The sequence below is a fragment of the Chenopodium album genome, chromosome 7 (assembly GCF_948465745.1).
Source record: "Chenopodium album chromosome 7, dcCheAlbu1.1, whole genome shotgun sequence".
In the NCBI taxonomy this organism is placed as follows: domain Eukaryota; kingdom Viridiplantae; phylum Streptophyta; class Magnoliopsida; order Caryophyllales; family Amaranthaceae; genus Chenopodium; species Chenopodium album.
In genome coordinates this window covers 28,462,488-28,473,444 of record NC_137840.1, presented here as the reverse complement: position 1 = coordinate 28,473,444, position 10,957 = coordinate 28,462,488, and the positions used below count along the sequence as shown (strand labels likewise).

The 10,957-nt window shown below is 39.6% G+C and overlaps 1 non-coding gene across 1 annotated transcript; it reads left to right on the top strand.

The window, feature by feature from the left end:
• Positions 1–3,590: 3,590 nt before the first annotated feature.
• Positions 3,591–3,696, top strand: LOC145641319 (small nucleolar RNA R71). Its single transcript, XR_014115360.1, has one exon. It is a non-coding gene; the product is annotated as a small nucleolar RNA R71 (small nucleolar RNA).
• Positions 3,697–10,957: the final 7,261 nt, after the last annotated feature.

Below are 10,957 nucleotides of genomic sequence, written 5' to 3'. Positions count from 1 at the left end.
CTACCTGAAGATCAGGTATTAAATTCTTCTCTGACCGGGTGAAGGTCCTCACCATCCGTTTTGCGAAACCAGCAAGATACGGCTCGTTGAATGTAAGATATGCACCAAAAGTAGAAGTACTCTGTGAGAAAGAGGCAGCATAGTTGGCATTCATCCGTTGTCGGCTACTGACTGAACCCCCGGAGGGGTCTACCTTAGTCTTGACTCTTACGAAGTCAAGTGGCCAAGGTATTTCAATCTTTCCCTTACCTTAGGTATCCGGATAGGGAGTAGGCGTCTCTTCCTCCCTGGTTGTTGCCGCATCGGCTGCAACATTAGGTGGCGGGCCACCCTTCGATGCCGTGGAGGCATCCGGCGCTTTCTGTTGCAAACGCTCTAAGCCTTCGCTCAGAATCTTCATTGCAGCAAGGGATTTACCACCGGTCGTGGGACGATTAGTTTTGGCAGAAGACTTTGACCGGGGAGGGTCCTTTCTAGCGGTCTTCGCAGCCGGAGCCTTTTCTAGATCCTTTCCTTGCCTTTTGAAAATCTTGGAGAAGGATCGTGGCACACGTTTTGCAGAGTCCTGCAAATTGAAAAAGTGAAGTATACCCAACCGACAAACTACCTTTGTAAAAAAAAAAATACTAAGTTAGGCGGTCTTAGCCTGCCTTTCTTTGACTCTTTAGCTTCAACGACTGCTTTCTTGGCAATAACAGCCTCCTTGCGCAGTAGCGCCGCTGACTTAGCCGGAATTTTTGCCGGATCAACCATCTTCAAGGCGCCGGCTGCATGAATAAAATAAATGTTAGAAGAAATTATGAAAAGTTTGTAAGGTAAAAATAAAATCACAAACATTTCGGATGCATGTGGATCTACCCTTAGGAAACATGAGACTTAACCCACAGGCGGAGAAGAAGCATTCGTCCTTGAAGTAGTTTGGGTGGGGGATCCAATTTTTTGGAACTATAATATGAGTCTCATCCCCATGGGCTCAGTAGTGATTTCAAAGAAACCCGGCTCCATTATTTGTTCCCGAGCCTTAGTTGATAGCTCCGGGAGAGGGCATTTCCTGCCCAGAAGAGTCGGTTCCGTGTTCTACCGGCGCAGTGTCCGGTTGTGTCTTAGAGTTTGAGAAGAAATCAAATAAAACTTATCTTTCCACCCGGACCATTTGGACACCTTGTCCAAACTCATCAAATACTGGGGCAAGGTGGAAAGAGTGTACCATGCCCCATGTAATGCATATGAGCGAAGGCGAAGAAGCTAGGAGTTATGTTCTAGAGCTCGCAAGCATCGATGTAACTCAAAATGTTCACCCACGAGTTGGGGGTGAGCTGCCAAACTCCCAGATCATACCCCTTCAGGATTTTCCTAATCCCGGTATGGAGGGGGAACCGAAGGCCGACTTCTATGACCGCCTCGTAGCAGACAAAGTAGTGGTCTGCATTATCAATGTCATCGTCCCATGGCATTACTGCGTCAGTAGGCGGGACGATAATATCCCACCCCTTTCCAAAGGGGTGCTTCTCTTTGAAAGCCCTAAAATCGCTCTTTAACAGGGCAATGTCACCCGGCAGCATTCTAATCCTTTTAAGGTTGGGGTTGTCAGTGACTTTAGGTGGCTGCTGATAGTCAGCCGCAAAGTTATCATGGTCAGAGCCAGAAGTTTTGGCCCTTGACCTTTCACCGGCCTCATCATCGCCGGATCCATTAGAGGAGGCGGCTTCCTCACCGCCTTCCTCCCGTACGCCTGAGCTCCCGGAAGTAGAGGGAGCCTCTTCATCAGAACCGCTCTCCTCCAAATCCTCATATTCCCCATCCGGATCAATCTGATCGACTGACACTGCCATAGTGCGCCGGCTCCTAGACCTTCTGGCCGTCTGTTTCATTCTGGCCATTGTGTCCTGCACAGACACAGAGAGAAAGGAATTCGGAGATGAGCACATCGATTCTGACAGTCTAGAAAAGGCACCCCCTATTCAAGACTCAGTCGTTCTGGGGGATCGGCTGAGTGTCCTAAGCAGTGCCGAGTGTGTGGATTGAGAACTCGTTTTTATTCCTAAACTATGTATACAGGAGAAGAAATAATGTATACAAGTTAAAAAAGAGACAAGCTAAATATGGTGCAGGCGGTTACCTTACTTTAGCTCTGAAAACAGCTACAGACGGAGAACCGGGTGTTGCAGCGTTAACACGCGGAAATCCAAAAAACTTTGACGCAGATGGAAGCAGAGAATCTCTCTCTAAAAATCTCTCTTTCTCTCTCTAGAAAGTCAAAATAAAATGAAGTGAGAGAAAAAGGGGGAGGTAAACTTATATTTATAGAAGGTTAAAACGGGGGCATTCTCGTTTGAAATTTAAATTTTACTACCCGTTGTCACTGTTCACCTTTGATAGGAGGACGCGTGTCACAGGCCCCACATGATATCCACGTGACCCGTGTGAGGGGCAAATGTTTAGGGTAAAAATTACCCTATACAGGTGTCCCTATAGAAGAAGGTGTCCAGACCAGGGTGACCTAAGTGGTCCCATAACCATCCGACACGTGGCCCCTTCAGAAGAATTTTGAAATGGCGGCCTTCAAGGGCCAAAATCCCTAGAAGCGTCGTAAAATGGCGCAGCCCACTTAAATCTAGGTCAAATGACCTCGATAGGGGCACTCCTACTAATGACCCTATAAATAGGGAGATATTTCCCCATTTTGGGGACACGTTCAATCATTTATTACACCTACATTCTCTCTCATCAAAGAAACACCTGAGCTTGGAATCCAAGTAAATCCCCACCTAAATTTCCGTACTCTATTCTCTTTCAAGTTACTAACTTGATCTTCAGAGGCGGAGCTCCAACCACCCGGAGTCTCCGTTGTTTTGCAGGTACAACTCGGCCAGACCAATCTTTGTGACGTAACTCTCCCGAGGGACAAAAATACCCAAAACAATAACCTTGGTGGTTATAGTTGTCTCGAAAACCTAGGTTTCCTTGATTTCTGTAACCCCTATTATGGTTATAAATATCAAAATTCCCATTATGATATGTCATATTCCAATTATTTCTTTGATTATCAAATCTAGGTCCAACATTGTTAATAGACACATAGTTCACATGTTCATTCTCGTTGCCAACATAATCATAATATCCACCAAAAGAAGCATAAGGAGAATTTGAAGCGTTATGTTCATATTATTCTCACAAATCATAAAACATATAAACACTAGACATGTTTCGAGAAGGGGAAAGGGGATTTTAGTTTGGAAATGTACCTCTCCCTTTATTTTGTGAGGTAAGAACCGCTACTTGAGATGAAGCACTCTCAAGTTTGGCTTTGATATAGGTCATTTCCTTTCCTAATTCCGAGATTTGTGAGAACAAGTTGTTAATGACATTGATTTGATCAACCGAGCACACCGAAGCACCAATTTTACTTGTCATTTCACGCTCATCATCTTGCCAATCCATATAATGACTCACAACATATTTAATGATGTCCACCACTAGCTCCTCTGGCTTGTTCATTATTGGTCCTCCGGCTTCCGTATCAAGGCAAGATTTTCCTCGAGGGCTTAATTAGACCACCATAGAGTATTTAGATGATTTGATAGGTAGGAACCCCATAATGTAGGCACCCTCTTTGGTATTCCTTATACCCCTCCCATGCCTCATAAATACTTTCATTAGGCTTCTGCTGTAAGCTTTGAATAAGAGCTCTTGCTTCAGTCATCTTCTTTTGAGAGTAGAGCCGAGACAAAAACACCTTTGTCCCTTCATCTCATGTCCTCAACAAGTTTGGTTTCACCTCCTTGTCCAACCACTTCAATGCATGTCCAATGAGAGAGAAAGGGAAAAGCTTAAGGCAAAATAAACTCTTGAGAAATCCCATTCACCTGGATTGTATTACAATACTTCTCAAACTCCTTAAGACGATTGAGGGGACTCTCATGCTTTGCACCACTATATAAACGCCTCTCTATCAAAGTAATCATAACTGGTCTAATCTAAAAGTCGGTTGCCGGTGGGAACTCATTTTTCATCCTTAGACTCCTCAAAAATCGAAGAGCCAGGGGTACTAAGAGATTTGGGTGGATGTTAAAAAATTTCACTAACGGACGCCTTAATGGAGCTCTTTGAATAGACAGTGGAACTTTCTAAATGGTACCAAGAACCATCCGTCCTATACTTCCTACTTGTTTGCTTCGTTTTGGCCATGGTATCTTGCACAAACACAGACATGGTCGGATTTAGAGAAGTTTGCAAAGGGGAGTCCAAGAATCAGCTTTCGACACTCTTAGTTCTAGATTCAACCGTCCTCAGTGACAAGCTGATCGCTAACCTAGGTAGTGCCGTTTGCGTTTGGGAAACCATTATCGAAAAAGAAAAGACACGGAAAATAAAACAAAAAGAAATCAGACGGTTACCTTACGAGTCATGGTTTGAGAGCCGCTTGGAAGACCTGGGACTAGGGGTGGCAAACGGTTCAGGTCAGGTCATTTTCGTGTTCGGGTCATTTCGGGTTCGGGTTGAAACCCCCTGACCTAAACCTGATCTGATTAGCATTTCGAGTCGAAGTTCTTGACCCTAACCTGATTTATTCGGGTTCGGGTCAACCCAAAGTTGACCTTATTTAACCTGATTTTTTTTTTTTGGGTAGATTAAAGAAAAATTTATTGCCAATAAAAATCTTAAAAACAAAAAGAAATCAATACAAGTTGAATCTCAACTTTAAATCTATAAATCATAAATAAATATAAATGTAATAAATTTACAACCAAAACTTCCAATGAAAAGGATTTGAAACTTAAATTTATAACAAAATTTTAACTTCTCAAAATCCTTCACATGCTGGTTTGCTATTCGTTCTTTCTTGCAAACATTAACAAAAACACATTAATAAATATTCAAGTCATCAATTTAGATTATATAAAATACAAAATAAACTTTCAATAATATGTATATTCAATTCCAAAACAATTCAAACCATAAACACTATGACAAAGTAGTAGAAAGTAGATGCAATTTTCACAATTTCTTAAATAGCCATCTTAAAATAAGAAATATCAAATCAAACAAGTAGATCTAGATATTAAAATACAAGCTAAGAACATCTAGATGTAAAAAAATTAAAACTGATGATGAATTCGAATATAAACAGCAAATGACTTCGAAATTAAACAAAAATTAACATGTTAAAAACGAAAAAAAAAAAAAAAAAAAAACCGAAAGCATGTAAATAAATTCAAGAGGAAAATTACCTTGAGATGATGGAGAAGGTTAAAGGAATGATTGTAGGACTGAAGGAAAGGAGTGAAGGAGACACAAGTGAGACAATGAGACAAGGAGAGAGAAAGAAAAACGGTTGTTTGCCTGTTTGAGAAGGAGAATGTGAGGGTTTTAGGGTTTTTCTCTTTTATTAGGTGGATTTTTGGGCTTGGGCTTAAGAGTTATTTCCGTTTTTCCTTGTTCGTTTGTTTTTTTTTTCTTTTTTTTTTTTCGGGTTAGATGGGTCATTTTCGGGTTGAAAATTTCAACCTTAAACTAACCCATTTTATTATTAGGTCGGGTTCGTGTCGACCTATTTAAGTTTTCGGGTCAGAAATCTCAACCCAAACCCGCTATTTTCAGGTCGGGTCGTGTTTTCGGGTCGGGTCAGTTTTTGCCAGCCCTACCTGGGACATCTGCTTATAGGCGGATTATTTTTTTTTTTGGTTAGTAAGCAATTATATTAATCACAATAAAAATTGTACAACTGTACAAAATACATCCTGAAACAGGAACCACATGACTACACAAGAGCTAAAAGCCCACACCACCCCCTAGAAGCCTAGAGAACCCTCAACCACCTACAAGCAGGGAGAAGAGGGCAAACCAGGCAACTCTTCTGAGAGCCACACACATCCTGCTACCTTCTAGGAAGGGCACAGGAAGAGCAGAACTCAGGAACCAAAACACAAACAACTCCAAACAAAAACTAACAGCACATACACAAACCAAAAAAAGCTAAACAACAATTACAACACATGTCTAAGCTGAAACAACCATTTACAATCTTCTGTCTTCCATCTAGCATCAATAAGCTGCTGAGCTCTTCCAGTAGCTTCTCTTCTGATTGCCTTTACACTCACCTCAGGGTGAATAACAACATGTTTCCATAACACATGATTCCTAGCTAACCAGATGTTGTATACAGCAACACTCAAAGTGGCAAGATAAAAACTGCTCTGAATCTTGTTTTTTCCCAACTTCTCCCAGCACTTCCAGGCCTCACCAATACTATTATGATGGAAACCAATGCCTAGAAAATTGCACACATCAGTCAAACATCTCTTACTGTACTTACAATCAAAAAACAAATGAGCACCAGTTTAAGTCTCATCACCACAAAGAAGACACAGATCATCAGGACAGACCCTTAACTTTGCAAGCTTATCCCTAGTTTTGAGCCTCCCCAGCATTGCCAGCCAAATTATAAAATAGTGTTTGGGAACATTAAACTTATTCCAAACCCATTTGCTCCATGGGACCTTATCCATATTTCCCTGCAACCACTTGTAACAGTTAGCATCTTTGTACTGTTTGCTGAGCCACATATTACTAGTAAACCCTTCTTTTAGCTCCTCCTTGACTTTACACATCAATTTCCACCCCTACCCAGCACTTCTCTTAAGAATGTAATGCCACCAATCTTGCCCTTTAAGGTAAACTGAATACACCCATTTTACCCACAAGGACTCAGTATTCTTGGCAATCTTCCAAACATTGCTACAAATAGTTGCCCTGTTCCAAAGCAAACAATTTCTAACTCCCAGATCACCAGCATTTTTAGGTCTGCAAACCCAATCCCAGGCCAGGGGAGGAGCTCTACTCAAAACAGCCTTCCCATCCCATAAGAAAGCTCTGCAAAGCTGCACAATTCTGAGCATCACAGCTTATAGGCGAATTAGAGGACAAGTGTCGGATGCTTTCAAAGATGGGGACAAAAACTTCTTAAGTCAAAGATTCAAAAGATTCTTCCTCTAAGATTCACGTAAACGTGTGAACTCAAAGGAGGGTTCAACCCCTATTTATAGAAAGGGTGAAAAATATAGGATAAAAACCCTAAATTTTACCCATGGTAAACGGTAACATGCCGGACCAATATCTAACTGACACTTGTCACAGACGTCACGTGGCATGCCACGTCACCCCTGTGAGGGGCAAATGATTTGGGTATTTTTACCTCGCCACATAGCCCAATGAGATCTTGCCACATATCACCTGAGAAGGCCTCAAAATGGACCTCTTAGGGGCCGACACATGTCAAGCACATATGCCCTTAGGAATTTGCGGCCTTCAAGGCCCAATTCCCGAGGCAGCCGCAATACGACATGACCCTTAATCCTAGATCATCAAACCCTAGGACAAGGCACACATTTCTAGGATCCTATAAATAGGTTGATTTCCCCAATCATTGGGGAAACCTTACAATCATTACATCATTTATTACTCTCGAAAACAGAGAAAACTCCTAATCTCTGAATCCGAGAAGATATTTACTTTTCGCACGTTTTTTACTCCGAACCTATACTAACTTTACCTTTTGAGGCGGACCTTCGAACATTCGGAGTTCCGTTGTTTTGCAGGTACATGCGGCTTGGAATCATACTGCGAGCTGTAATTCACCCAAGGGAAACAAAAAACGCTAAAACACCTATTTTTTTCCAATGTGAATTCATCTTTTTCATACTATTCCTTTATATTCTTTCATGGTTAATTTTCTGTAAAAAGTATTTAATTTTTTTTAAAAGTTATAATTCTATAAAGTTTTAATCTTTAAAGTTTATTTAAAAATAATTAGGAAAATTTGTAATTTTTAATCCCAACTTTCGCCCATTTACTTTCATTAATCCCAACTATCGATTATTATTGAATAATCCCAACTTTGAGGGGCATTTTCTTTTATCAGGTCAAATGACTGGTGACCTGTTTAAAAGGTTTTTTTTCTTACGTACATGCCACATGTCGCACTTTAATTAGTTATTTTTTAAAAAAAAAACAAAAAAAATTAAAAACCAAACCCACCAACACCATAGCTCCACCACCTCTTTCCTTAACACCACCGAAAACCACCATCTCTTTCCCCAACCCCACTGAAAACCACCGCAAACTCACCCCCCGTCGCCGACAACAACCCCCCAAGCCACCATTTTCATCCCTCGTCGCCAAAAACAACCCCCAAGCACCGCACCTCCTCGTAGATACATCACCACCCTTCACCCCGATCTCCCTCATCCACTCACAAAAACCACCAATCTCCCTCCCCTACTCACGAAAACTCTAACAAAATGGCTAGGAAGGGGCGTTTTGTGGTTTTCGTGAGGGAGGGAGGGAAGTCAGGGTTTTGGGGGTCGAGGTTCACGGCGGACGATGGCTTCAAGGGTAGCGGTTGCGTGGCTAGTGATGTTGGGGGTCAGGATTCGCGCGGCTGTTGGTTTTGGGGGTCGAGGTTCGCGCTACTGGTGGTAATAGGGTTCGGGATTCATCCTGTTGGTGGCAATGGGGGTCGGGATTCGCGCTCCTCGTTGTAATGGGGGACGAGGTTTGCGTGAGCTAGTTGTTTTAGGGGTCGTGGTGGTGCGGCTGGTAGTTTTAGGGGTCGGGGTTCGCCAATCGGTTGGTTTTGGTGGCCTAAAGGCGGTGGCCGACAAGGTTAGGGGTGGGGGTTTATGTATCACGGTGGTAAAAGGGTGGCGAAGATGTCAGGGTGGGGGTTAGGGTATGGTGGTCCGGTGAACGGAAGGGAGGCTGGGGTTTTTGTTTTTTTTTTTTCAATTTTTGTAATTTTTATTTTTTTATTTTTGACCAATCAGGGTTTGACACGTGTCAAGTTACATGTTATAATAGGTCATTGACTTTGATTAACCGGTCATGACCTCAAAAAAGAGAATGTCCCCCCCTCCCCAATGTTGGGATTATTCAATAATAATCGATAGTTGGGATTAATAAAAGTAAATGGGCAAAGTTGGGATTAATAATTACAAATTTTCCAAATTATTATATAATATTTTCTCTGATGGTTGGAATTTTTAGGGTAATTGTTCTGTAAAATCGAGGTACGTACATGTTGCTAGATCTTTATTACTTCCTTCGTTTTTTTAATATTGCACCACTTGCCTTTTAAGGAAGTATCACAAATATTGCACCATTTCTATTTTAGGAAAAGAAATATTTGTGTTCACATTACAAATACCAATTATACCCTTACTTTTCAACACATGATTATTTAGTTTATGTATATCATCACATGGGCAATCTTGTATTTTTACTTTTCTCTCTCATCCTTTTTTCCACTACCAAAAATATTGTGCCAACCTCCTATGGTGCAATAAAAAAAGAACGGAGGAAGTATAATGATATAATTTTGATTTGTAAATATTTTTTTAATGGTTTTTGAATATTTTTTAATATCAAACTAAATGGACACTTCGTGAGGGAAGAATTATACTTCCCATGTCATGAATCAACTAAGCCACCATTCATGATAGGAAACGTCAACCAGGCTTTGAGATCTTTATGGTTCAACTTCACTAATGATGGGGTCTTTCCTTCTTTTATTAAAGGATCCATTCCACCATGCTTTGAATATTAGGCAATAGGTCTCTTGTTCAGACATGAGAGGATAAATCCATAGTGCTTCTACGACAACTTTGTGCACAGTAAATGGTGCTCCAAAATAAACACTTAGACCCGACTAAGCTCATTGCACTAGTCGAAGACATGATAAATAGGTGGCGAATGATTGTGAAGATCACCACCCGAAGAGGCAAGATGTTGACTATCACTACATGAGAAGACACTATTTTTGATGAGTCTAGATCATTTGGCTTTGAATATGAGTTATGAGTCTGAGTCCATGCTTCTATTTTGTATATACACGTATTCTAGTTTTATTAATGATAATCGAAAATATTCTTTTTTCTATTTGTCAAAATAGCGTTACATGTTAAATGTGATTTTTTTAATTTTGTTTTTTACCCAATGTTTAGTACTACGACTCTACGAGTATCTTTTTTTATTAGTTTAGTTTCATTTTTAATTTATAGTCTATATTGTATGTGTCATAAAAATTAATTGATAACAACACTAATGTATATCATTGATTTATTTCCTAAATAGTACGTTAGATATTATAATAGAATGTTAGAAAAAGATTTGGACGACAATTTATATGGGATGACTTATGTTTCATTTGGTAACAATATTTCCTAAAAATAAGCAATCAACAGCCATCGTATAGGGAATATTCTTCAAATAGATCTTAAATCTAACACATTCCATTGTTAATATAAATTTCAATTTTGCTTGGTCTCTTTATATATATGATTTTTGTACCTAATAGAAAGATGGTATAAATTTCAAATAATTACACAAATCAAAAAACAAAAATTAATGTCCAAACCTATATAATGATCGAATTGATCAAAGGAAGAAGACGCAATTTTAGGATACAAAATATATAATGAGCAAATCGATTAGAGGAAGAAGACGCAATTTTTTTTTATATTCTTCTCATAAACCTTGTTTGATACGTTGAACACAAGTGTGAGTTTTGTGATCTGTTTATAGTTCAGGTTTTAACTTATGTGTACTTTGGTTATTACCTAAAAAAGAAAGTTTATTGAGTTTGACGAGTGACCATATGTATTTTGGATATTGTGAAAATTCCAACTTTATGATTTTTTTGACGTTGAGCTGAGGGAAACCAACATTTTAATTTTATTTTATGATAAGCATGTAAAAAATCTTAAAATCTGATCTTATTTTAGAAAAGAAAGACTTAAAATGTTTCCTTAAAAAAAAAAAAAAAAAAAGATAGATTTAAAATCATAAACCATAATTAAATTATGGTACTGTCCTAATTTTATCCTTATATTTTGTTAATATTCTATTAACCAAATTGAGTGAAGAAATAAAAAAATCTTAAGAAAATCTAAAATTTGAG